Source organism: Siphateles boraxobius, unplaced genomic scaffold (genome assembly GCF_051911475.1).
Source record: "Siphateles boraxobius isolate OS27281-9 unplaced genomic scaffold, OSU_SipBor_1 87, whole genome shotgun sequence".
Classification (NCBI taxonomy): Eukaryota; Metazoa; Chordata; class Actinopteri; order Cypriniformes; family Leuciscidae; genus Siphateles; species Siphateles boraxobius.
Window position 1 is genome coordinate 1,821,290 of NW_027509216.1, and position 26,900 is coordinate 1,848,189.

Sequence of the window (26,900 nt, forward strand, 5' to 3'; positions counted from 1 at the left end):
ATGTTTATTTGAAACCGTATGTAATATCTGGCAAAGATGCCTTAAGCTGGGATAGAGTTAAAAGATGGTAGATAAAGTTAGACGTTCATGAGAGTGCAGTGTACCAGTCCCTCTCTCATTCAATGTCTCTCTCTCATTCAATGTCAGCTAAAAGCTGTTACCTGAGTCGGTGTCATAAGTGATAAGCTATTTGTAGTGACATCTTTGATTAGGTTATTTTAGGACCAGTAACTTCTTTGTCTGATCTTAGTCCCCACCATGAAACGGGGGCGGGGCCGACGGAAATGTACACTGAATGTACGGTTGTGATGTAAATCCACTGAGTAGCTAGGTTGCTGCTTTTAAGATAGTTAATGGATTTAAGTGATTAAATACTGTTGTTATTAACCTGTCTCCCTGTGAACACTATTAGGCAATCGGAATGGCTCTGGTGACTCTTGAACGTGCCTTTCCTAAGCTCCAGAAAACAGTTGAGTTCTGTTGAAGAAAACTGATTCTATTGGGAATGACTGGTCACCAGTGAGTACGTGTGTACGAGTGGCTACTCAATGACGGGATGATCTTCCTGGCCAGGGGACAGCCCAACGCAGGGGGTCACGAACACTGGAAAACTCCGGATGGAGTTGTTATTTGTGAGAAAGGTATGACAGTTGAGCGCTGATTACTTGAGGCCACCGGGGTCAGCAGAGCATTGAGAGGTGAGATGCGCTGTGAGGTTAAAATTAACTTTACGGCAGTCTGACCCAGAAATGTGAGTTCCTCTATACCACTCACCAGAAACCGCATTGATTGTATGGCTTGTTTTTCATTGTGACAAGTGTCTGCAACTATGCCAGGGGACGACACCCTGAAGAGAATAAAATTAAAGATAAATGATTAGTGGGAGTGGCCAGCTGATTCCATGAAGTGATTCCCATTAGTTGTTGTGGAGACAGTAATAAAACTTTTTGATGTCGGTTGCCTTACGGGCAAGGAAAATCATAGTGTTGATTTTGAACTAATATGTCTATAACATAGTTTTAACTCTTGAAGGTCGTTAGACATGGTGGTGGCTAAAGATGAAGACAGCTTTTGATTTAAGAAAAGTATGGATAACAAAGGTGAATGGTCAAAGATTATTGTAACAAATTTAATATGCTTTGAAACTGGTTAAGAGACCATGTAAAATTAGGTAGAAGCTACAGGAAAATGGGAAGTTTAAAATCGTATTTAAAATTTAAATCTTTTAGCAATAATATAAAGAAAAATGAACATTGAAAATGAACAGTTAACATATGTGTGTCTAGTATGAGTGCGTGTGATGGTGACAGCACTTTATGTCTTGTATGCATTAGTTTGGGGTACTATTATTTCCTGATTTTGAGGATATTGTGTCATTAACCTCTGGAATTAGTGTTTTATCATTACAGATGGGTTAAGTGAAATGACCAACTTTAAAAAAGTTGATAATTCTAAGTCAATCTGATGAAAAGACAATGCAGAACATGGGACGAGCTTTAATTGGAATGGTTCTCCAGCTCTGTCTGCTATTGGTAATTATGAATGCTTTTGTCATTTATGATATTGAACTGAATTACTCTCTGGATTAGTATTTTATATAAATTGGAATTGTAAAGAAGATTGCCATACATTCTGGGGTAAAACTCTTGTCTAAATTCAACTGAGGGTCTAAATTTAAATAGACAACTAGGTGGGATCATAAGGATAAACGTAGGAAAAAAAAATATATATATATATATATATGTATATATAGACTTGACGGCAGAGAGACAAAGTGACACATTGGCTAAGTCACTATCCAAATTATCCAGAGTGAGCTCCCTCATTTCTATTGAAAGGCCGGAGGGCGAACAAAGGAGGAGTGAATATAACTTCTAAAAAGAAAAGGTTTTGTTTCTCAATCCATTAAATGTATGTATGACATTAGATGTCTAAGAAAACTACAATTTAATAAAGGTAAAAAGAGAAAGCAGCTATATGGCTGTGGGCTGGGATTTGAGTAACCTAATATTTTGGTTTCTGTAAAACTGTAAAGATAAGTGGGACTGAGACAATGCTGATTATATTTTTTGGATCGTCAGACTAACCATTTGATAGAGCAATACTGTGAGAAGTAGTTAACGAGGGAACTTTAAGTGTCACTAGGCTGACAGTGGTGAGAGACTCAATGGAAGAGGAAAGTGATGCAGAAGGAACTGGCATGTAGGGAAATATGGAAATAGGAGAAGAAATATAGTAGATAAATGTATGTTATGAAAATAAAATTTCTGATAGAATTTATGGAACTATTTATTAACACCTGTTAAGTCAAATCAAGTTGAAATGGTATGAAAAATGATGTTTCAGATAAAAAAAAATAATAATAATAAAGGCATTGAGTATGATTAACAGGGATTAACGTGATATAAAGATAAGGAATGCACTTAGCAGAATGGGGAACAATTCTATATTTTAGGGGTAAAATAATGATTGAAATGATGATTTGAATTTGTTTTATTTTATTTCTATTTTTGAAAAGAGTAAAAAAAAAGTATAAGATGTTATATAATTAAGATGGTGATTGTAAACTGAAGGATGAATTCATGGAGAGACTTAAAGTGGATTATTATGGGTCTTATTATTTTTTTTTATGTTGTTTATTTGCAGTTTGACAACCTTTGTGTTTTCAACCAGTGTTTTGAACCTTTTGGGTCTATAAAGGGGAGTAGTGAAAAGAATGGATTAACTATTCTTCTTAGTTCATTATAAAATGAATTGGAAATTATAAAAACTAGTGCATATTGTCACGGATCACAGAGGAATCAGACAAGATGGTAAGTTATCAGTGTTTATTTTGCAGAAGGATTGCGGTCGGAGATAACAGGTGAGAAGAAGTAACATAGAAAGTTCAATGAAGCTTAGCTGTGGTTTTAAGTCTCTCTCTTTCTTTCCCTCTCTTGCAGGTGGCGTGGCGATGGCTGGTACGGATGGGTTGATCCAAGATGAGTGAAGCGACGGTAAGTAGAAGGTAAGTGACCGGGAAGTCTGTGAGCCATGGAATGACGAGACCAGACAAGTGACTGCAGTGAAGGTGAGTGTTTTATAGTCCATATGGTTGATGGGACACAGGTGACGTTGATTAGTACTCAGGGGATAATGAACGGGGAAAAGTCTGGTTGGGTGAAAGGGAACGAGTGGGCGGAGATGGTGATCTGGATGATGTAACCCTGACAGTACCCCCCCCCCTCCCGAGGCGGCTCTTGACGCCTGAGACGGGCGCTGCCGGCGGCGGGGTCGACCACGACCCCTGGGAGCCGGACGATCCGGATGATCACTGTGGAACTGGGTGAGTAGCGTTGGATCCAAGATGTCATCTCGCAGGACCCAGGAACGTTCCTCTGGTCCGTAGTCCTCCCAGTCCACCAGGTACTCCAGCCGAGGACCTCGCCGCCGAGAATCCATGATAGAGCGGACTCGATAAATGGGCTCCTCTTCAACGGGAACGGGAGGAGGTACGTCAGTGGGAAGGTTATCTGAGGGAACAGGGGTGACAGGGTCAGTGAAGGGTTTAAGTAAGGAAACATGGAATGAAGGAGCAATCCTGAAATGAGGGGGAAGATTGAGCCTGTAGGTCACTTCGTTCAACTGCCTCTGGATGGTGAATGGTCCGATGAATCGAGGACTCAGCTTACGGCAAGGTAGACGGAGACGGATGTCTCGAGTCGACAACCACACCTTTTGACCTGGCTGATACTGAGGGGTGTCGAGTCGGTGACGGTCCGCTTGTTCCTTGTGTCTCCGTACTGCCTGCTGTAGATGCACATGAGCTGAGTCCCATACCCCCTCGCTCTGATGGAACCAGAAGTCGACAGCTGGAACCTCCGAGGGCTCACCCGACCAAGGAAAGAGTGGAGGCTGGTAACCAAGGATACACTGGAAGGGGGTGAGCCCGGTGGTGTTCTGCCGCAGAGAGTTTTGGGCATACTCAGCCCATGGGAGGTAACGGTTCCAGCTGTCCTGGTACTGATGGCAGTACGTCCGCAGGTAACGTCCAATCTCCTGAATCTTCCGCTCAGTCTGGCCGTTAGTCTGCGGATGGTAGCCTGAGGAAAGGCTGATGGTGACCCCGAGGAGTTTGAAGAAGGCTTGCCATACTCTTGAGATGAACTGAGGTCCCCGATCCGAGACGATATCCTCTGGGAGGCCGAAGTTCCTAAAGACGTTGTGGAATAGAGCTTCAGCTGCTTGTAACGCAGTGGGAAGACCAGGTAAGGGAATCAGCTTACAACCTTTAGAGAACCTGTCCACAACAACGAATACGCAGGTAAAGCCTTCTGAATTGGGTAGATCAGTCATGAAATCGACACCAATGTGTGACCATGGTCGCCTGGGAAGAGGTAACGGCACGAGCTTGCCTTCTGGGACTCTCCTCGGGGTGTTGGTGATGGCACAGACTGAACAACCGCGGATGAACCTGGAGACATCTCTGGAGATGGACGGCCACCAGTACCGTTGACTGAGGAGCGAGAGGGTACGCTTGCTACCCGGATGTCCAGAGCCCGGAAGGGAGTGAGCGGAGTCCAGAAGGGGAGTACGTAGATGTGGAGGTACGAAAATACGCCCTTCTGGACCTCCCGGCGGAGCGGGTTGACGTGTCAGTTCCTGGGCGATCTGTTGGTCAACCTCCCAGACGATTGGACTGAGGATTACGGCTGGAGGGAGGATAGGTTCGGGATGAAGATCTTCAACAGAGGTGTGATGGAGTCGTGAAAGTGCATCAGCCTTGCAATTCTTACTCCCGGGACGATATGACACCACAAAGTTGAAGCGTGTGAAGAATAGAGCCCAGCGGGCTTGTCTAGGGTTCAGTCTTTTAGCCTCCCTTAAGTACTCCAAGTTGCGATGATCGGTGATTACTGTGAATTGATGGTTAGCTCCCTCCAGCCAGTGCCTCCACTCCTCAAGGGCCAGTTTGATGGCCAGCAGCTCTCGGTTACCGACGTCATAGTTCCGCTCCGCCGGGGCTAATTTCTTGGAGAAGAAGGCGCATGGAAGGAGTTTGGGTGGCTCACCCTGCCGCTGAGAGAGAACTGCTCCTACTCCAGTAGATGAGGCATCTACCTCTACCACAAACGGAAGGTCCGGGTTTGGATGAATGAGGATGGGAGCAGTGATGAAAGTTTCCTTTAAACGCTGGAAGGCCTGTACTGCGGAGGGAGATAGGGACAGAGACTTGGGCCGTCCCTTGAGGGAAGAAGTGAGGGGAGCACTGATATGACTGTAGTTCCGGATGAATCGTCTATAGAAGTTCGCGAACCCCAGGAATCGTTGCAGTTCCTTTACGGAGGAGGGTTGTGGCCAGTTCTGGATAGTTTCCACCTTCCTCTGGTCCATTTGGATGCCCTGTTGGTTGATGACATAACCCAGGAAGTGAACGGTAGAGGTGTGAAATTCGCACTTCTCCAGCTTCAGATATAACCTGTGTGCTCTCAGCTTCTCGAGGACCTGGATGACATGTTGATGGTGCTCAGACATAGAAGAAGAGTATATGAGTATATCATCAATGTAGACGATTACAAAACGGTTGAGGAACTCTCGAAGGACTTCATTCATATGACCTTGGAAGACGGCAGGAGCGTTGGACAGTCCGAAAGGCATGACCTGATACTCGTAGTGGCCCGAGGGGGTCACAAAGGCAGTTTTCCACTCATCTCCATGCCGGATTCGGATCAGATTATACGCACTTCTAAGGTCCAGTTTGGAGAAAATGCGTGCACCACGCAGCTGTTCCAGGGCGGCAGGTACCAGAGGAAGGGGATAGCTGAATTTGACAGTCTGAGAGTTAAGATGACGGTAATCGATACAGGGCCGCAAGCCTCCGTCCTTTTTGGCCACAAAGAAGAAGCTCGAAGCGGCAGGGGAGGTAGATGGTCGAATAAACTGCTGATGTAAAGCTTCCTTCACATACTCCTCCATGGCCTTCTGTTCCGGGATGGACAGAGGATATATACGACCTTTGCGAAGGGTGGCTCCGGGTAGCAAGTCGATGGCGCAGTCCCATGGCCGGTGTGGAGGTAGTTTGGTTGCCAGTTCCTTACTGAATACGTCCTGGAACGCCTGGTACTCCACTGGGATTTCGCCTTGAACTTGGACTTCAGTGCTTTCCACCGAAGTAGAACAGACAGGAACTCTAGTTTCCCCCGCGGGTGACTTGGAACGGGACGAAGAATGAACCTTCTGGATGGAACTGAGGCAGGATCTATGGCAATCTTCACCCCAACGGAGTACCTCTCCAGTTCCCCAGTGGAGTACCGGCTGATGTTGTACTAACCAGGGACGTCCCAGGATGATATCCGCGGTGGACTCCTCCAGCACCATAAGAGAAATTTCCTCAGAGTGTAAACAGCCGATACGAAGAGTTAGAGTGGGTGTATAATGGCGAATTCGACCACGACCTAATGGCTTGCCTTGTATGGTTTGGACGGGAAGATCTCGGCACAGACGGCGTCGCCGAATATTCAACTTTTGGAGAAACTGGGTGGATATGAAGTTCCCCGCAGACCCGGAGTCAATGAGGGCTTGCGCTGGGAGACAAACACAGGAGGTTAATACATGTACTCTGGTACGTGTGAGAGGCTCAATCTTCGGGGAGAGTTGAATGGCACTTACCGCCTGTCGCGGAGGTTGTACAGGGCAAGAACTGAGGAGATGCTTGTCGGAAGCACAGTATAGACAGAGGGAATGTTGAAATCTGCGCTGGCGTTCAGCTGTAGAAAGGTGGGTGGAGTCTACTTCCATTGGAACTGGTGCTGGAGGAGTGACTGAAGGCGCCGGAGGCGGAGAACTTACAGTGGGTACAAACCTATCACAAGCGGTGAGACGCTGGGCTGTACGGATTGTCTGCTGGATCAGATTCTCTAACCCCATGCTGTCCTCATACACCACCAACAGCTGGCGGACGTTGGAATTCAAACCATGACGAAATGCGGTGATCAGGGCGGTTTCATTCCAGCCGCTAGCTGCGGCTAGTGTGCGGAACTGAAGCGTATACGAACTCACTGAAGAATTTCCTTGACGGAGGTTATAGAGTTGGTCGTGAATGGACAGTTCTGATATTGTTTGCCCAAAAACCTCTTTAAAGTGCTGTTTAAAACTTGAGAAGGATTTGACCACCGGGGCATCTGAATCCCACAATGACTGTGCCCATCGAAGTGCTTGACCAGATAACAGTGAGATAATGAAAGCCACCCGGGCGGTATCACTACGGAACTGATGCTCATTCATGGAGATATACAAGGATACCTGGAGAAGAAACCCACTGCAGTTCTCCGCCTCACCAGAGTAGGGCGCTGGCCGGGCCATGGGACTCGCAGAGGCAGTGAACGAAGCAGCGGGAGGTTGCGGAAGTGGAGGTGGTGGAAAGAGTGCCGCGGCGACCGGAGGATTAGCCGCTGAGGAATCCTCTTCTAAATCCGACTGATTCTGCATAATTACTCCTTTCTGTGGTCTGGTCTTCTGTCACGGATCACAGAGGAATCAGACAAGATGGTAAGTTATCAGTGTTTATTTTGCAGAAGGATTGCGGTCGGAGATAACAGGTGAGAAGAAGTAACATAGAAAGTTTAATGAAGCTTAGCTGTGGTTTTAAGTCTCTCTCTTTCTTTCCCTCTCTTGCAGGTGGCGTGGCGATGGCTGGTACGGATGGGTTGATCCAAGATGAGTGAAGCGACGGTAAGTAGAAGGTAAGTGATCGGGAAGTCTGTGAGCCATGGAATGACGAGACCAGACAAGTGACTGCAGTGAAGGTGAGTGTTTTATAGTCCATATGGTTGATGGGACACAGGTGACGGTGATTAGTACTCAGGGGATAATGAACGGGGAAAAGTCTGGTTGGGTGAAAGGGAACGAGTGGGCGGAGATGGTGATCTGGATGATGTAACCCTGACACATATATCCTGGTATTTATGATTAAATATGTACTTGTATTGTATCAGTTAATTTGATGATGAAACAAAATTAGCCAAGATGAATAATAGCTGTGTAAGACATGTAAAGACAGCTATGTCCAAAGGTTCTGGAGATCATTATTGTAGTATGTGGGATATGTTGTTGATATTAAGTCATTGAAGGAAAAAGATATTGTTTGTTTTATAAAAATTAACCTGACAGAGGAGCATGGGTCAGAAACCTAACATTTTGAAGCAGCCTCTTTATGGATAGACCAGATGTGGTGTTTAGGACTCCGCATTGGTCTAAAACGGGGGACTGAAGGGGGTGGATTGGAATCCACTGCTGCTTCAATGTATATGTAATGATTGATTATAATTAAGGTATTAATCAATATTTTTCCTTCTAAATATCAAATGAGTTGAATGACTTCTCTGGAGATTTTGCTTTATTTATATAAGTTACCATTGTGATTACTGAAATGTTCTTTTCATGTATTCTTTAATGTCTGTATTTGATATCTGAATGCAGTGCTTGCTTATTTAACACAGCTTCCAGAAATGAAATAGGGACTTGTTTTGTGTTTGAGAAAGGTCTTCAATGTGTTAAAACATATAGGGGTCATTGAAGCCAATAGTTTAAGGGGCCATTTCTTCGTTAAAGCCTTTCTTTCCAGTTAGACTAAAGTTTAGCTATCCTTCAGAGAAAGAACGCATTATCTTTATGTTTTGAGAGGACTCTCCTGTTTATAGTGAGAGCCTGGCCAAATCCAACCTTGGAAAAGCTGTGTGTCGGTGTGTGTGTTAGTCTTCTTGGTTACAGGTTAAGGAACCACTGGTATTATTGGAGATTGACTGAGTTGTTGTTCTGGACATACTGGTGCCCTGCAACCCAAATCTGCGACCTGGAAGGTCATGACGTGCCTTACTTCAGCTGCATAATCGATGGAGATATGCTTCAGTCTATCTGTATATGTGTGGAAAATTACTGTGTTTATCTATTTCATAGCCAATGAGAATCATTCATCCTGTAAGCAATGACTTAGCTTAGACCTTGGAAATCGTATAACTGCTGTGATCTTTGTAACTGTAAGCGGGGCGGCCTACGAACTCCTGTGCGAGTATTGAAGCTGACTTCTGCTGATGAAACTGCAAACTATCTTCAGTAAATATTTTCTTTAATTTTTTATAATTCTGACTCTGGGTCTTCATTCTTCATATCTGGTTCTGGGTCTTTAACTGTACACCCCTTACAACTGTTACGGAGGCTTAAAAGTGTTGGCCTCGATAATTCGGCTGTGAGTTGGTTTAAAAATTATTCATCGGATAGAACTCAATGTGTAGATGTAGATAATTACACCTCATCCATGGTAATAGTCAGGAAGGGTGTCCCGCAAGGTTCTTTATTGGCACCACTTCTTTTTTCTATTTTTATTAATGAATTGGGGCAGGGAATACAATCGGCAAAGCTACATTTTTATGCTGACGATACAATTATTTACTCCACTGCATCCTGTGTGTCTCAGGCTATTGAAATTCTTAAGGATTCTTTTTATACTTTTCAGCTTACTTTGTTGAAACTAAAATTAGTTTTAAATGTAAATAAAACGAAGTATATTCTTTTTACACGTAGCCGTTCTATGTCTACTGTTATGCCTATTCTGACTATTGAGGGTTTACATATAGAAAGAGTACCAACTTATAAATATTTAGGAATATGGCTCGATGAGAAGTTAGCCTTTGATGTTCACATTAATTACTTGGTGAAAAGGCTTAAACTGTCACGGTATACTAATTCATTGCTTCCTTCTCGTCTCGTGTTGTTGTTGTTGCATGAAAGCACGTGTGTTGTGGGCGTGATTGAGTGTCATTCCTTGACTCGCTCCAGCTGATCATCATATCATCACCAGCTGCAGCCTATCTCATTTCACTATATATGCTCACAGTTTTCTCATCTCCATTGTCAGATCGTTCGTTGGATGTTCGATGTTCCAGTCTTGTGTTCCTGAGTCTCTCGTCGTGTGTTCCTGTGAAGTTCGTCTTGATTGTGGATTATCATCGGTTGTGGATTATCCCCGTTTGTGGATTGTTCTTCGTCTGTCTTCACCGCACCACTTGGGATTCACCTCGCTGACCATCGACGTCCCTGGGTCACCAGTTCCACGCCCGTGTCTTTCTGTTTGCACTTCCTCATTCCCTTAATAAAGAGTTATTTACCTGCTATTGCTTCCTGTTATCCATTGAGTCATGACAGAACGATCTGACCAAACCATGGAAGCAGCGGGTACTTCATCGACCAGTTTGGAGGACTTTGTTCATCACAGTATGAGAAGAATGGACTCGCAGGAGAGGAATTTGAATGACACGGGCCGTGCGGTACAAGCTTTGGTGACGCAGGTGTCCGAGCTGACCCAGCAGATTCTACTTCTTCGAGTTCCCGCTGCGCCACCCACACCAGCCGTTCCCCTCATTCCACCGGAGAATCCGACGCACGCCGAACCACGCCTACCGGTTCCAGAGAGCTACGCGGGTGAGTCTGCATACTGTAGAGCATTCCTGACCAGATGTGCCATGCATTTTGCTCTACAGCCCAGAACATTTCAAAATGAGCAAACTAAAGTGGCGTTTGTGTTGACTTTACTAACCGGCAAAGCAGCGCTTTGGGGGACGGCGGTGTGGGAGAATCAAGATCCCTGCTGTGCCTCGTTCCTGACACTCTCCGCGGAGATGAAACGCGTATTCGATCGTGCCGTCGCGGGGAGAGAGGCCGCTAGGGTGCTGGCCGACCTCCGTCAAGGTGAGAGGTCGGTCTCGGATTTTTCGATCGAGTTCCGAACCCTGGCGGCCGAATGTCAGTGGAACGAGGAGGCGCAGTGGGACATGTTCCTGCATGGGTTGGCTGACCGCGTCCAGAGGGAGATCTACGCCCTGGACCTCCCAACGACTCTCAATGGCCTCATCGACCTGGCTCTACGGGTGGACGCGCGGCTGGCAAGGGTCGGGAGTAGAGCTTTGTCCACCCGTCCTACAGGAGGAGTCGAGGTACAACGGTCCAGCGGCAGGGACGCGGTCAGCCCAGTCTTCGATCACGAACCCATGCAGGTGGGTCGAGCTCGGCTTTCCCGGGAGGAGAAGGAGAGGCGGAGATCCCAGGGCCTTTGCCTATACTGTGGAGGCTCGGGACACTACGCTTACAACTGCCCGGTAAAAGGCCAAGCCCGATAGTAAGCATGAGGCTACTATCGGGTGGGATCTCCGCCCAGAAGACCTCATCCACATCTACTCTCCTTCCGGTAAGACTGAGATGGTCAGCTCACCAGCACGACGGTCGAGCACTTTTGGATTCCGGGGCTGAAGGTAACTTTATGGACAGCACTTTCGCACACAAATTTCAGATTCCCCTCAGACCACTCACACAAAGGATTTCAGTTCATGCACTTAACGGTCAAGAACTCCCCACCATTTCATTTACCACGGAAGACATCACCCTCATCACTTCAGGCAATCACTCCGAGACAATTTGTTTTTACATTCTGGATTCACCCCTGGCACCCATTGTTCTTGGACATCCCTGGCTCACCCGTCACAACCCCCGTGTGGACTGGCAACATAAAGCTATACTGGAGTGGAGCAAGGAATGTCATAAGTCTTGTCTCGTGTCTGCTTGTCCGTCTGTGCCTGTTTGTGTGTTTCAGGAGGAAGTAGGGGATTTGTCTAACGTGCCCGAGGAGTACCATGATCTGAAGGAAGTGTTCAGTAAGTCTCGTGCTGCTTCTCTTCCTCCTCATCGTCCCTATGACTGTGCCATAGATTTAATGCCAGGTAAGTCTCCGCCTAAAGGCAAGTTATACTCACTTTCTGTTCCTGAAAGGGAGGCTATGGAGAAATATATTTCTGATTCTCTGGCAACCAAGCTCATCCGCCCTTCCTCTTCTCCAGCGGGGGCGGGGTTCTTTTTCGTGGGGAAGAAGGACGGGTCTCTGCGACCTTGTATTGATTACCGGGGGTTGAATAACATCACGGTAAAGAATACTTATCCTTTGCCGTTGATGTCTTCAGCTTTCGAGAGGTTGCAGGGAGCGTCCATCTTCACGAAATTGGACTTGCGTAACGCTTATCATTTGGTTCGTATCAGGGAGGGGGATGAGTGGAAGACTGCTTTTAACACCCCCAGGGGGCACTTTGAATATTTGGTCATGCCTTTCGGGCTGTCCAACTCCCCAGCAGTCTTCCAGGCACTGGTCAATGACGTGTTGCGAGACATGATTGACCAGTTCATATATGTTTACCTGGATGACATATTGATATTTTCCTCGTCTCTCCAGGAACATGTGCAACACGTCCGACGAGTGCTTCAGAGGTTGTTAGAGAATGGGCTTTTTGTCAAGGCGGAGAAATGCGATTTTCATGCACAGTCTGTTCCTTTCCTAGGATACATCATCTCGTCTGAGGGAATGCGTGTGGACCCTGAGAAGGTTAAGGCTGTGGTAGAATGGCCAAGTCCAGATTCCCGTAAGGCCCTACAGAGGTTTCTGGGGTTCGCCAATTTCTATCGACGTTTTATTCGTAATTTCAGCCAACTAGCCGCGCCTCTGACTGCCTTGACCTCCCCCAGTACTCCGTTCAGGTGGTCAGATACAGCCGAGGCTGTATTTGCCAAACTCAAGAGCCGCTTTGTTTCAGCTCCCATCCTCGTTGCCCCTGATTATTCACGGCAGTTCGTGGTGGAGGTCGATGCGTCAGAGGTGGGGGTAGGAGCAGTCCTGTCCCAGCGTTCTCCCACAGACGACAGGATGCATCCTTGCGCGTTTTTTTCTCATCGCTTGTCCTCAGCCGAACGCAATTACGACATTGGTAACAGGGAGTTGTTGGCAGTCAAGTTAGCCTTGGAGGAATGGCGTCATTGGTTAGAGGGCTCGGGGGTACCCTTTATAGTCTGGACTGATCATAAGAATTTAGAGTACATCAGAACTGCCAAAAGATTGAACTCCAGGCAGGCTCGGTGGGCACTTTTTTTCGGTCGTTTTGATTTTTCTCTCTCGTACCGCCCGGGGTCCAAAAACATCAAACCCGACTCTTTATCTCGCATTTTTGATCCTTCCGAACGCCCGTCTACTCCCGAGTGCATTTTACCGGAGAGTCTATTTGTCTCCACACTCGTATGGGAGGTCGAATCGAAGGTCAAGACGGCCTTAGAAGGGGTAACGCCTCCGCCCGGGTGCCCACCGAATTGCTTATTCGTGCCGGAGGGATTAAGGTCTGACGTCATTCAGTGGGGTCATTGCTCCAACGTGGCTTGTCATCCAGGAGTTTATCGTACTAAATTTCTAGTCAAGCAACGATTCTGGTGGCCACTTATGGCTCGTGACATTCACAGTTTTGTTTTGGCTTGCTCGGTTTGTGCCACTGGTAAAACTTCCAATCGACCCCCAGATGGGCTCCTTCAACCGCTGCCAGTTCCTTCGAGACCCTGGTCCCATATCGCTCTCGATTTCATTACCGCCCTCCCACCCTCCCAGGGTAACACAGTCGTTTTGACCGTGGTGGACCGGTTCTCGAAGGCAGCTCATTTTATTCCCTTACCCAAATTACCCTCAGCTAAGGAGACAGCGTTGACAGTCATTGACCACGTCTTTCGTTTACATGGCCTCCCGATGGACGTGGTCTCTGACAGAGGACCCCAGTTTGTGTCCAAATTTTGGCAAGAATTTTGTAAATTACTGGGAGCGACGGTTAGTTTATCCTCAGGGTTTCATCCCCAGAGCAATGGACAAACCGAGAGAGCCAACCAAGATCTGGAAAGGGTGTTGCGATGTTTAGTCTCCAAGAATCCTTCCTCATGGAGCCAACAACTTTCCATGGTGGAGTACGCCCACAACACGTTACCAGTGTCGGCTACGGGCCTATCTCCGTTTGAATGTAGTTTAGGTTACCAGCCACCTATCTTTCCCAGTCTGGAATCCGAGGTTGCGGTTCCCTCCGCCCACGCTTTAATCCAGAGGTGTCACCGCACTTGGACTAGAGCCCGCAAGACTTTACTCCAAGTGGGGGCGCGCACCAAGGCTAAGGCCGATCGCCACCGGTCAAAGCCTCCCATATACGTCGTCGGTCAAAAAGTGTGGCTTTCTACTAAGAACATTCCTCTCCGTTCCGTCTCTAATAAGCTTGCTCCCAAATTTATTGGCCCGTTCTCTGTCACCAAGATCATTAGTCCAGTGGCAGTCCGCCTTAGTTTACCTCCAGCGTACAGGAGAATACATTCCGTTTTTCACGTTTCCAAAATTAAACCCGTGTTTCATGCTCACATTAATCCGCCAGTCCCGGTTCCCCCCCCGCCGCGTCTCGTAAATGGGGACACCACCTATTCGGTTAATCGTATTCTGGATTCAAGGCGGAGGGGACGTGGATTTCAGTACTTGGTGGACTGGGAAGGTTACGGTCCGGAGGAGAGAGGTTGGGTACCTGCTAGAGACATTCTGGATCACTCTCTGATCGATGATTACAATCGACAGGTAAGGGAGTCTGAGAACGCCAGGAGGCGTCCTTAGGAGAAGGGGTACTGTCACGGTATACTAATTCATTGCTTCCTTCTCGTCTCGTGTTGTTGTTGTTGCATGAAAGCACGTGTGTTGTGGGCGTGATTGAGTGTCATTCCTTGACTCGCTCCAGCTGATCATCATATCATCACCAGCTGCAGCCTATCTCATTTCACTATATATGCTCACAGTTTTCTCATCTCCATTGTCAGATCGTTCGTTGGATGTTCGATGTTCCAGTCTTGTGTTCCTGAGTCTCTCGTCGTGTGTTCCTGTGAAGTTCGTCTTGATTGTGGATTATCATCGGTTGTGGATTATCCCCGTTTGTGGATTGTTCTTCGTCTGTCTTCACCGCACCACTTGGGATTCACCTCGCTGACCATCGACGTCCCTGGGTCACCAGTTCCACGCCCGTGTCTTTCTGTTTGCACTTCCTCATTCCCTTAATAAAGAGTTATTTACCTGCTATTGCTTCCTGTTATCCATTGAGTCATGACATAAACCAAGACTGGGTTTTCTTTTTCGGGAAAAAAATTTTTTTTCCTTTATAGCTAGATAGAGAATAATACAGAGTACTATTTTACCTATTTTTGACTATGGTGATGTTGTTTACATGCATGCGTCTACATATTTATTGAAAAGGCTGGATGGCGTTTATCATGCTGCACTGCGTTTTATAACAAATTCTTGTTCACGTACTCATCATTGTTTGCTGCACAACTATTTGGGTTGGTCCTCTTTATATCAAAGAAGGAAATCCCATATGTTAGAATTTATTGTAAAGACATTGATGGGTAGACTTCCAAATTACATTACTAGTCTTCTATGTTTATGTAGAAAGAACTATAGCACTAGATCATCTAATGGGATTAAATTAGTAGTACCTAGGGTACATTCAGAGCATGGTAAATCATCTTTCTCCTACTATGCTCCATGGCTGTGGAATGAATTTCAAGCTACTGTCCCTCCTGAAACAATTCCTCCTTTGAATGTATTAAAAAATTTACTGCAGCATACAATGATTGAATCATGCTGTTGTTTTACTTGATTTATGATGAATGTTGTGCCCTGACTTTCTGCAATGTTTTATATGTGTTTGTGTGTGATTTGTAGTGTGGCCATCTTGGCCAGGACTCCCTGGAGGAAGAGATTTCTTTTAATCTCAATGGGACCTTCCTGGAAAAATAAAGGAAATAAAATAAAATAAATGTTAAGTTGTGGTGTTGTTAGGATATTACTACAGAGCCTGTGACAGTTTCTCAGTGGAAGAACTGGGATCCAGGGCCACAGACGTCTGCAAAAAACTGCTTTAAAAACCTTCGAGATGCAGGCCTCACATGTTGGCGATCTTATTGTTTTTGTTTTCATGGCAAGTTGTGGTGTTGTTAGGATATTCCTACAGAGTCTGTGACAGTTTATTATTTAAACCTGATTAATGATAACATGAATAGTCCTTCTAAATTTTGGAAATTAACGAAATCTTTTATAGGATCAAATACATCCACTAATCTTCCAAAAGTTTTAAAATTGAATCAAAGATTGATTACAGACAAGGCTGATATTGTTAATACGTTTAATAGTAATTTTATTTCAGCTGGTTTGATAACAGACAATTCCTTGGTCCTTGATGAACAGAGAACTGATGAGTTGACTAATAGTGAATCAGATTTATTTTCTTTTGCCCCTGTATTGCCGTCCCAAGTTCGTAAACTACTCCGAAATTTAGACTGTAAGAAATCAGGTGGGTCTGACCAAATTGAACCAATTTTTTAAAAATTGTCAGCAGATATTATTGCCGAACCTATTGCATCGATTTTTAATTTGAGTCTATCCACTAATGTAATTCCGCCATCTTGGAAATCGGCTATGGTTATGCCTTTATTAAAAGGAGGCGATCCTTCCGATTTGAATAATTATCGTCCGATTTCTAAATTACCGGTTATTTATCGGATAGAACTCAATGTGTTGCTGTAGATAATTACACCTCATCCATGGTAATAGTCAGGAAGGGTGTCCCGCAAGGTTCTTTATTGGCACCACTTCTTTTTTCTATTTTTATTAATGAATTGGGGCAGGGAATGCAATCCGCAAAGCTACATTTTTATGCTGACGATACAATTATTTACTCCACTGCATCCTCTGTGTCTCAGGCTATTGAAATTCTTAAGGATTCTTTTTATACTTTTCAGCTTACTTTGTTGAAACTAAAATTAGTTTTAAATGTAAATAAAACGAAGTATATTCTTTTTACACGTAGCCGTTCTATGTCTACTGTTATGCCTATTCTGACTATTGAGGGTTTACATATAGAAAGAGTACCAACTTATAAATATTTAGGAATATGGCTCGATGAGAAGTTAGCCTTTGATGTTCACATTAATTACTTGGTGAAAAGGCTTAAACCAAGACTGGGTTTTCTTTTTCGGGAAAAAAAATGTTTTTCCTTTATAGCTAGAAAGAGAATAATACAGAGTACTATTTTACCTATTTTAGACTATGGTGATGTTGTTTACATGCATGCGTCTACATATTTATTGAAAAGGCTGGATGGCGTTTATCATGCTGCACTGCGTTTTATAACAAATTCTTGTTCACGTACTCATCATTGTTTGCTGCACAACTATTTGGGTTGGTCCTCTTTATATCAAAGAAGGAAATCCCATATGTTAGAATTTATTGTAAAGACATTGATGGGTAGACTTCCAAATTACATTACTAGTCTTCTATGTTTATGTAGAAAGAACTATAGCACTAGTCATCATCTAATGGGATTAAATTAGTAGTACCTAGGGTACATTCAGAGCATGGTAAATCATCTTTCTCCTACTATCCTACATGGCTGTGGAATGAATTTCAAGCTACTGTCCCTCCTGAAACAATTCCTCCTTTGAATGTATTAAAAAATTTACTGCAGCATACAATGATTGAATCATACTGTTGTTTTACTTGATTTATGATGAATGTTGTGCCCTGACTTTCTGGAATGTTTTATATGTGTTTGTGTGTGATTTGTAGTGTGGCCATCTTGGCCAGGACTCCCTGGAGGAAGAGATTTCTTTTAATCTCAATGGGACCTTCCTGGAAAAATAAAGGAAATAAAATAAAATAAATGTTAAGTTGTGGTGTTGTTAGGATATTACTACAGAGCCTGTGACAGTTTCTCAGTGGAAGAACTGGGATCCAGGGCCACAGACGTCTGCAAAAAACTGCTTTAAAAACCTTCGAGATGCAGGTTGGCGATCTTATTGTTTTTGTTTTCATGGCAAGTTGTGGTGTTGTTAGGATATTCCTACAGAGTCTGTGACAGTTTGTCTGTTTGCCAGGGTCGGTGACGTCTCCTCTCCTGGAGTAAAATACAAGTATTAGTGGTCTTGCTGCAAAATCTGGTAAAGGCCACAGCCAGGCTTGAGGGCAAGTCGTCAGCAGACTTTCCCTGATGGTCTAGTGGTTAGGATTCGGCGCTCTCACCGCCGCGGTCCGGGTTCGATTCCCGGTCAGGGAATGAGTTTTTGCCCACCACCGGCGGCCGTGATTGTAAAATGGCGAACTACGAACTCAAGCGCTGACGCCCTCGTCGAGAAGCAGGGCCAAGGAAAAGTTTATGTGTGAAAAAGAACTCCTTCGAGCCGGAGTTGAACCAGCGACCTAAGGATTGCCAACTTGCCACCTACAGTCCTCCGCTCTTCCAGCTGAGCTATCGAAGGCACACTGATTGGGGACAGAACCTCAACATATCAGGTGGCTGAATCTCCGCCACTGGCTAAAACTGCTACAGACATACATGCTGGTTGTTTCGATTAAGTGATGCAAAGACAATCCGATCTTCCCATACCGGGAGTCGAACCCGGGCCGCCTGGGTGAAAACAAGGAATCCTGACCGCTAGACCATATGGGATCTTCCTTCGGCCTGGAGCAGACCCTTTTAATTTTAGTGTGTGACCGACCCCTTTAAGAACATGGGAATGATCCGAAGGGATTGTTTACTGAATTCAATTTCATCAGGCTCAACAGAGGGAGCTCTCATTTGCCTCACGAGGGGTTCAGTTTCCTCCCATTCTTGCGATGGTATAATAGACACTACAAACTGGTCGTAAAGCAAGGTCCTTGTGACAGTACTCATGCAATGCATTTTAAAAGACGCATAGTATTGTATGGTAACCGTTATCCTACTGACAAAGCAGCCTATTGTTGGACTGTCAATTTTTAATATTTCTCAACCAATCCAATAATAATAATAACAAAAACTATGGGATAAGAAAACGGCTAAGGGCTTACAGCATAGTATAAGAGGCAGAGCGAGCCAGCCAGGAGTCGAACCTAGAATCTTCTGATCCGTAGTCAGACGCGTTATCCATTGCGCCACTGGCCCACTGATCAGGTGTCCGTGAGCTTACACGGCACGTGTTGGTGTTCGACTGGGCAGAGGCCTGTGATGACATCTACTTTTTCTCATGCTATTAACAGACCTGGACCCAACATCAGGAAGGGGTCAGATGAGGGGCCTGCTACAAAAACCTTCAAGATGGAGGCCTCACATGTTGGGGATCTCAATTCTCAATTCAAATCTTAAACGTCAATTTAAAAATTTTAATGTACAGGCTTTTTTGCATGATGTATATAATAGTGATTTACAGTTGGTTTCAATTATACCTGATGTGGTTGATGCTTGGGATTATTTCAAATCTATCTTTCTAGAAATTTGTGATAAACATGCTCCTTTACGTAGATTTCGGGTGAGAGGTAGAAATAATATTTGGTTCAATCAATCCGTCTCTAATCTTATTAAGCAAAGAAACGTGGCTTGGTCTAAAGCAAAGAAAACAAATGGTGAGGAGGACTGGTCTCAATATAGATTTTACGAAATAAGTGTACAAAATTAATATAAAGTTCGAAGAGTCAGTATTATTTAAACCTGATTAATGATAACATGAATTGTCCTTCTAAATTTTGGAAATTAACGAAATCTTTTATAGGATCAAATACATCCACTAATCTTCCAAAAGTTTTAAAATTGAATCAAAGATTGATTACAGACAAGGCTGATATTGTTAATACGTTTAATAGTAATTTTATTTCAGCTGGTTTGATAACAGACAATTCCTTGGTCCTTGATGAACAGAGAACTGATGAGTTGACTAATAGTGAATCAGATTTATTTTCTTTTGCCCCTGTATTGCCGTCCCAAGTTCGTAAACTACTCCGAAATTTAGACTGTAAGAAATCAGGTGAGTCTGACCAAATTGAACCATTTTTTTAAAAAATTGTCAGCAGATATTATTGCCGAACCTATTGCATCGATTTTTAATTTGAGTCTATCCACTAATGTAATTCCGCCATCTTGGAAATCGGCTATGGTTATGCCTTTATTAAAAGGAGGCGATCCTTCCGATTTGAATAATTATCGTCCGATTTCTAAATTACCGGTTTTAGCAAAAGTTTTTGAATCTATTATAAATGATCAAATGAAAGAATATCTACTTAGTCATGATATTTACAACGCATTTCAGTCAGGATTTAGAGCGGGCCATAGTACGATAACAGCTACTACATGATTTAATTACTGCTCTCGATAATAGACAACATTGTGCGGCCTTATTTTTTGATTTGACAAAAGCGTTTGACTTAGTGGATCATGTTTTACTGTTACGGAGGCTTAAAAGTGTTGGCCTCGATAATTCGGCTGTGAGTTGGTTTAAAAATTATTTATCGGATAGAACTCAATGTGTTGCTGTAGATAATTACACCTCATCCATGGTAATAGTCAGGAAGGGTGTCCCGCAAGGTTCTTTATTGGCACCACTTCTTTTTTCTATTTTTATTAATGAATTGGGGCAGGGAATGCAATCCGCAAAGCTACATTTTTATGCTGACGATACAATTATTTACTCCACTGCATCCTATTTCCTAATTCCTCCCATTCTTGCGATGGTATAATAGACACTACAAACTGGTCGTAAAGCAAGGTCCTTGTGACAGTACTCATGCAATGCATTTTAAAAGACGCATAGTATTGTATGGTAACCGTTATCCTACTGACAAAGCAGCCTATTGTTGGACTGTCAATTTTTAATATTTCTCAACCAATCCAATAATAATAATAACAAAAACTATGGGATAAGAAAACGGCTAAGGGCTGACAGCATAGTATAAGAGGCAGAGCGAGCCAGCCAGGAGTCGAACCTAGAATCTTCTGATCCGTAGTCAGACGCGTTATCCATTGCGCCACTGGCCCACTGATCAGGTGTCCGTGAGCTTACACGACACGTGTTGGTGTTCGACTGGGCAGAGGCCTGTGATGACATCTACTTTTTCTCATGCTATTAACAGACCTGGACCCAACATCAGGAAGGGGTCAGATGAGGGGCCTGCTACAAAAACCTTCAAGATGGAGGCCTCACATGTTGGGGATCTCAATTCTCAATTCAAATCTTAAACGTCAATTTAAAAATTTTAATGTACAGGCTTTTTTGCATGATGTATATAATAGTGCTTTACAGTTGGTTTCAATTATACCTGATGTGGTTGATGCCTGGGATTATTTCAAATCTATTTTTCTAGAAATTTGTGATAAACATGCTCCTTTACGTAGATTTCGGGTGAGAGGTAGAAATAATATTTGGTTCAATCAATCCGTCTCTAATCTTATTAAGCAAAGAAACGTGGCTTGGTCTAAAGCAAAGAAAACAAATGGTGAGGAGGACTGGTCTCAATATAGATTATTACGAAATAAGTGTACAAAATTAATATAAAGTTCAAAGAGTCAGTATTATTTAAACCTGATTAATGATAACATGAATTGTCCTTCTAAATTTTGGAAATTAACGAAATCTTTTATAGGATCAAATACATCCACTAATCTTCCAAAAGTTTTAAAATTGAATCAAAGATTGATTACAGACAATGCTGATATTGTTAATACGTTTAATAGTAATTTTATTTCAGCTGGTTTGATAACAGACAATTCCTTGGTCCTTGATGAACAGAGAACTGATGAGTTGACTAATAGTGAATAAGATTTATTTTCTTTTGCCCCTGTATTGCCGTCCCAAGTTCGTAAACTACTCCGAAATTTAGACTGTAAGAAATCAGGTGGGTCTGACCAAATTGAACCAATTTTTTAAAAATTGTCAGCAGATATTATTGCCGAACCTATTGCATCGATTTTTAATTTGAGTCTATCCACTAATGTAATTCCACCATCTTGGAAATCGGCTATGGTTATGCCTTTATTAAAAGGAGGCGATCCTTCCGATTTGAATAATTATCGTCCGATTTCTAAATTACCGGTTTTAGCAAAAGTTTTTGAATCTATTATAAATGATCAAATGAAAGAATATCTACTTAGTCATGATATTTACAACGCATTTCAGTCAGGATTTAGAGCGGGCCATAGTACGATAACAGCTACTACATGATTTAATTACTGCTCTCGATAATAGACAACATTGTGCGGCCTTATTTTTTTATTTGACAAAAGCGTTTGACTTAGTGGATCATGTTTTACTGTTACGGAGGCTTAAAAGTGTTGGCCTCGATAATTCGGCTGTGAGTTGGTTTAAAAATTATTTATCGGATAGAACTCAATGTGTTGTTGTAGATAATTACACCTCATCCATGGTAATAGTCAGGAAGGGTGTCCCGCAAGGTTCTTTATTGGCACCACTTCTTTTTTCTATTTTTATTAATGAATTGGGGCAGGGAATACAATCCGCAAAGCTACATTTTTATGCTGACGATACAATTATTTACTCCACTGCATCCTCTGTGTCTCAGGCTATTGAAATTGTTAAGGATTCTTTTTATACTTCTCAGCTTACTTTGTTGAAACTAAAATTAGTTTTAAATGTAAATAAAACGAAGTATATTCTTTTTACACGTAGCCGTTCTATGTCTACTGTTATGCCTATTCTGACTATTGAGGGTTTACATATAGAAAGAGTACCAACTTATAAATATTTAGGAATATGGCTCGATGAGAAGTTAGCCTTTGATGTTCACATTAATTACTTGGTGAAAAGGCTTAAACCAAGACTGGGTTTTCTTTTTCGGGAAAAAAAAATGTTTTTCCTTTATAGCTAGAAAGAGAATAATACAGAGTACTATTTTACCTATTTTAGACTATGGTGATGTTGTTTACATGCATGCGTATACATATTTATTGAAAAGGCTGGATGGCGTTTATCATGCTGCACTGCGTTTTATAACAAATTCTTGTTCACATACTCATCATTGTTTGCTGCACAACTATTTGGGTTGGTCCTCTTTATATCAAAGAAGGAAATCCCATATGTTAGAATTTATTGTAAAGACATTGATGGGTAGACTTCCAAATTACATTACTAGTCTTCTATGTTTATGTAGAAAGAACTATAGCACTAGATCATCTAATGGGATTAAATTAGTAGTACCTAGGGTACATTCAGAGCATGGTAAATCATCTTTCTCCTACTATGCTCCATGGCTGTGGAATGAATTTCAAGCTACTGTCCCTCCTGAAACAATTCCTCCTTTGAATGTATTAAAAAATTTACTGCAGCATACAATGATTGAATCATGCTGTTGTTTTACTTGATTTATGATGAATGTTGTGCCCTGACTTTCTGGAATGTTTTATATGTGTTTGTGTGTGATTTGTAGTGTGGCCATCTTGGCCAGGACTCCCTGGAGGAAGGGATTTCTTTTAATCTCAATGGGACCTTCCTGGAAAAATAAAGGAAATAAAATAAAATAAATGTTAAATTGGGGTGTTGTTAGGATATTACTACAGAGCCTGTGACAGTTTCTCAGTGGAAGAACTGGGATCCAGGGCCACAGACGTCTGCAAAAAACTGCTTTAAAAACCTTCGAGATGCAGGTTGGCGATCTTATTGTTTTTGTTTTCATGGCAAGTTGTGGTGTTGTTAGGATATTCCTACAGAGTCTGTGACAGTTTGTCAGTTTGCCAGGGTCGGTGACGTCTCCTCTCCTGGAGTAAAATACAAGTATTAGTGGTCTTGCTGCAAAATCGGGTAAAGGCCACAGCCAGGCTTGAGGGCAAGTCGTCAGCAGACTTTCCCTGGTGGTCTAGTGGTTAGGATTCGGCGCTCTCACCGCTGCGGCCCGGGTTCGATTCCCGGTCAGGGAATGAGTTTTTGCCCACCACCGGCGGCCGTGATTGTAAAATGGCGAAATACGAACTCAAGCGCTAACACCCTCGTCGAGAAGCAGGGCCAAGGAAAAGTTTATGTGTGAAAAAGAACTCCTTCGAGCCGGAGTTGAACCAGCGCCCTAAGGATTGCCAACTTGCCACCTACAGTCCTCCGCTCTTCCAGCTGAGCTATCGAAGGCACACTGATTGGGGACAGAACCTCAACATATCAGGTTGCTGAATCTCCGCCACTGGCTAAAACTGCTACAGACATACATGCTGGTTGTTTCGATTAAGTGATGCAAAGACAACCCGATCTTCCCATACCGGGAGTCGAACCCGGGCCGCCTGGGTGAAAACCAGGAATCCTGACCGCTAGACCATATCAGCTGGTTTGATAACAGACAATTCCTTGGTCCTTGATGAACAGAGAACTGATGAGTTGACTAATAGTGAATCAGATTTATTTTCTTTTGCCCCTGTATTGCCGTCCCAAGTTCGTAAACTACTCCGAAATTTAGACTGTAAGAAATCAGGTGGGTCTGACCAAATTGAACCAATTTTTTAAAAATTGTCAGCAGATATTATTGCCGAACCTATTGCATCGATTTTTAATTTGAGTCTATCCACTAATGTAATTCCGCCATCTTGGAAATCGGCTATGGTTATGCCTTTATTAAAAGGAGGCGATCCTTCCGATTTGAATAATTATCGTCCGATTTCTAAATTACCGGTTATTTATCGGATAGAACTCAATGTGTTGCTGTAGATAATTACACCTCATCCATGGTAATAGTCAGGAAGGGTGTCCCGCAAGGTTCTTTATTGGCACCATTTCTTTTTTCTATTTTTATTAATGAATTGGGGCAGAGAATACAATCCGCAAAGCTACATTTTTATGCTGACGATACAATTATTTACTCCACTGCATCCTCTGTGTCTCAGGCTATTGAAATTCTTAAGGATTCTTTTTATACTTTTCAGCTTACTTTGTTGAAACTAAAATTAGTTTTAAATGTAAATAAAACGAAGTATATTCTTTTTACACGTAGCCGTTCTATGTCTACTGTTATGCCTATTCTGACTATTGAGGGTTTACATATAGAAAGAGTACCAACTTATAAATATGTAGGAATATGGCTCGATGAGAAGTTAGCCTTTGATGTTCACATTAATTACTTGGTGAAAAGGCTTAAACCAAGACTGGGTTTTCTTTTTCGGGAAAAAAAATTTTTTTCCTTTATAGCTAGAAAGAGAATAATACAGAGTACTATTTTACCTATTTTAGACTATGGTGATGTTGTTTACATGCATGCGTCTACATATTTATTGAAAAGGCTGGATGGCGTTTATCATGCTGCACTGCGTTTTATAACAAATTCTTGTTCACGTACTCATCATTGTTTGCTGCACAACTATTTGGGTTGGTCCTCTTTATATCAAAGAAGGAAATCCCATATGTTAGAATTTATTGTAAAGACATTGATGGGTAGACTTCCAAATTACATTACTAGTCTTCTATGTTTATGTAGAAAGAACTATAGCACTAGATCATCTAATGGGATTAAATTAGTAGTACCTAGGGTACATTCAGAGCATGGTAAATCATCTTTCTCCTACTATGCTCCATGGCTGTGGAATGAATTTCAAGCTACTGTCCCTCCTGAAACAATTCCTCCTTTGAATGTATTAAAAAATTTACTGCAGCATACAATGATTGAATCATGCTGTTGTTTTACTTGATTTATGATGAATGTTGTGCCCTGACTTTCTGGAATGTTTTATATGTGTTTGTGTGTGATTTGTAGTGTGGCCATCTTGTCCAGGACTCCCTGGAGGAAGGGATTTCTTTTAATCTCAATGGGACCTTCCTGGAAAAATAAAGGAAATAAAATAAAATAAATGTTAAGTTGTGGTGTTGTTAGGATATTACTACAGAGCCTGTGACAGTTTCTCGGTGGAAGAACTGGGATCCAGGGCCACAGACGTCTGCAAAAAACTGCTTTAAAAACCTTCGAGATGCAGGTTGGCGATCTTATTGTTTTTGTTTTCATGGCAAGTTGTGGTGTTGTTGCAAGCCGTCAGCAGACTTTCCCTGGTGGTCTAGTGGTTAGGATTCGGCGCTCTCACCGCCACGGCCAGGGTTCGATTCCCGGTCAGGGAATGAGTTTTTGCCCACCACCGGCGGCCGTGATTGTAAAATGGCGAACTACGAACTCAAGCGCTGACACCCTCGTCGAGAAGCAGGGCCAAGGAAAAGTTTATGTGTGAAAAAGAACTCCTTCGAGCCGGAGTTGAACCAGCGACCTAAGGTTTGCCAACTTGCAACTTTACATGCTGGTTGTTTCGATTAAGTGATGCAAAGACAACCCGATCTTCCCATACCGGGAGTCGAACCCGGACCGCCTGGGTGAAAACCAGGAATCCTGACCGCTAGACCATATGGGATCTTCCTTCTGCCTGGAGCAGACCCTTTTACTTTTAGTGTGTGACCGTCCCCTTTAAGAACATGGGAATGATCCGAAGGGATTGTTTACTGAATTCAATTTCATCAGGCTCAACAGAGGGAGCTCTCATTTGCCTCATGAGGGGCTCAGTTTCCTCCCATTCTTGCGATGGTATAATAGACAGTACAAACTGGTCGTAAAGCAATGTCCTTGTGACAGTACTCATGCAATGCATTTTAAAAGACGCATAGTATTGTATGGTAACCGTTATCCTACTGACAAAGCAGCCTATTGTTGGACTGTCAATTTTTAATATTTCTCAACCAATCCAATAATAATAATAACAAAAACTATGGGTTAATAAAACGGCTAAGGGCTGACAGCATAGTAAACGAGGCAGAGCGAGCCAGCCAGGAGTCGAACCTAGAATCTTCTGATCCGTAGTCAGACGCTTTATCCATTGCACCACTGGCCCCCTGATCAGGTGTCCGTGAGCTTACACGGCACCTGTTGGTTTTCGACTGGGCAGAGGCCTGTGATGACATCTACTTTTTCTCATGCTATTAACAGACCTGGACCCAACATCAGGAAGGGGTCAGATGAGGGGCCTGCTACAAAAACCTTCAAGATGGAGGCCTCACATGTTGGGGATCTCAATTCTCAATTCAAATCTTAAACGTCAATTTAAAAATTTTAATGCACAGGCTTTTTTGCATGATCTATATAATAGTGATTTACAGTTGGTTTCAATTATACCTGATGTGGTTGATGCTTTGGATTATTTCAAATCTATCTTTCTAGAAATTTGTGATAAACATGCTCCTTTACGTAGATTTCGGGTGAGAGGTAGAAATAATATTTGGTT

At 43.1% G+C, this 26,900-nt stretch overlaps 9 non-coding genes across 9 annotated transcripts; 3 read left to right on the plus strand and 6 right to left on the minus strand.

The window, feature by feature from the left end:
• The first annotated feature begins 17,891 nt into the window (after window positions 1-17,891).
• Window positions 17,892-17,963, plus strand: trnae-cuc (transfer RNA glutamic acid (anticodon CUC)). Its single transcript has one exon. It is a non-coding gene; the product is annotated as a tRNA-Glu (tRNA).
• Window positions 17,964-18,078: 115 nt separating this feature from the next.
• trnay-gua (transfer RNA tyrosine (anticodon GUA)) lies at window positions 18,079-18,165 on the minus strand. Its single transcript is given in 2 exon segments — window positions 18,079-18,114; window positions 18,129-18,165. It is a non-coding gene; the product is annotated as a tRNA-Tyr (tRNA).
• A 119-nt stretch (window positions 18,166-18,284) lies between these two features.
• On the minus strand, window positions 18,285-18,356 carry trnae-uuc (transfer RNA glutamic acid (anticodon UUC)). The gene has a single exon. It is a non-coding gene; the product is annotated as a tRNA-Glu (tRNA).
• Window positions 18,357-18,757: 401 nt separating this feature from the next.
• On the minus strand, window positions 18,758-18,830 carry trnar-acg (transfer RNA arginine (anticodon ACG)). Its single transcript has one exon. It is a non-coding gene; the product is annotated as a tRNA-Arg (tRNA).
• Window positions 18,831-20,620: 1,790 nt separating this feature from the next.
• On the minus strand, window positions 20,621-20,693 carry trnar-acg (transfer RNA arginine (anticodon ACG)). Its single transcript has one exon. It is a non-coding gene; the product is annotated as a tRNA-Arg (tRNA).
• A 2,820-nt stretch (window positions 20,694-23,513) lies between these two features.
• On the plus strand, window positions 23,514-23,585 carry trnae-cuc (transfer RNA glutamic acid (anticodon CUC)). The gene has a single exon. It is a non-coding gene; the product is annotated as a tRNA-Glu (tRNA).
• A 115-nt stretch (window positions 23,586-23,700) lies between these two features.
• On the minus strand, window positions 23,701-23,787 carry trnay-gua (transfer RNA tyrosine (anticodon GUA)). Its single transcript is given in 2 exon segments — window positions 23,701-23,736; window positions 23,751-23,787. It is a non-coding gene; the product is annotated as a tRNA-Tyr (tRNA).
• A 1,893-nt stretch (window positions 23,788-25,680) lies between these two features.
• trnae-cuc (transfer RNA glutamic acid (anticodon CUC)) lies at window positions 25,681-25,752 on the plus strand. Its single transcript has one exon. It is a non-coding gene; the product is annotated as a tRNA-Glu (tRNA).
• A 212-nt stretch (window positions 25,753-25,964) lies between these two features.
• On the minus strand, window positions 25,965-26,036 carry trnae-uuc (transfer RNA glutamic acid (anticodon UUC)). Its single transcript has one exon. It is a non-coding gene; the product is annotated as a tRNA-Glu (tRNA).
• Window positions 26,037-26,900: the final 864 nt, after the last annotated feature.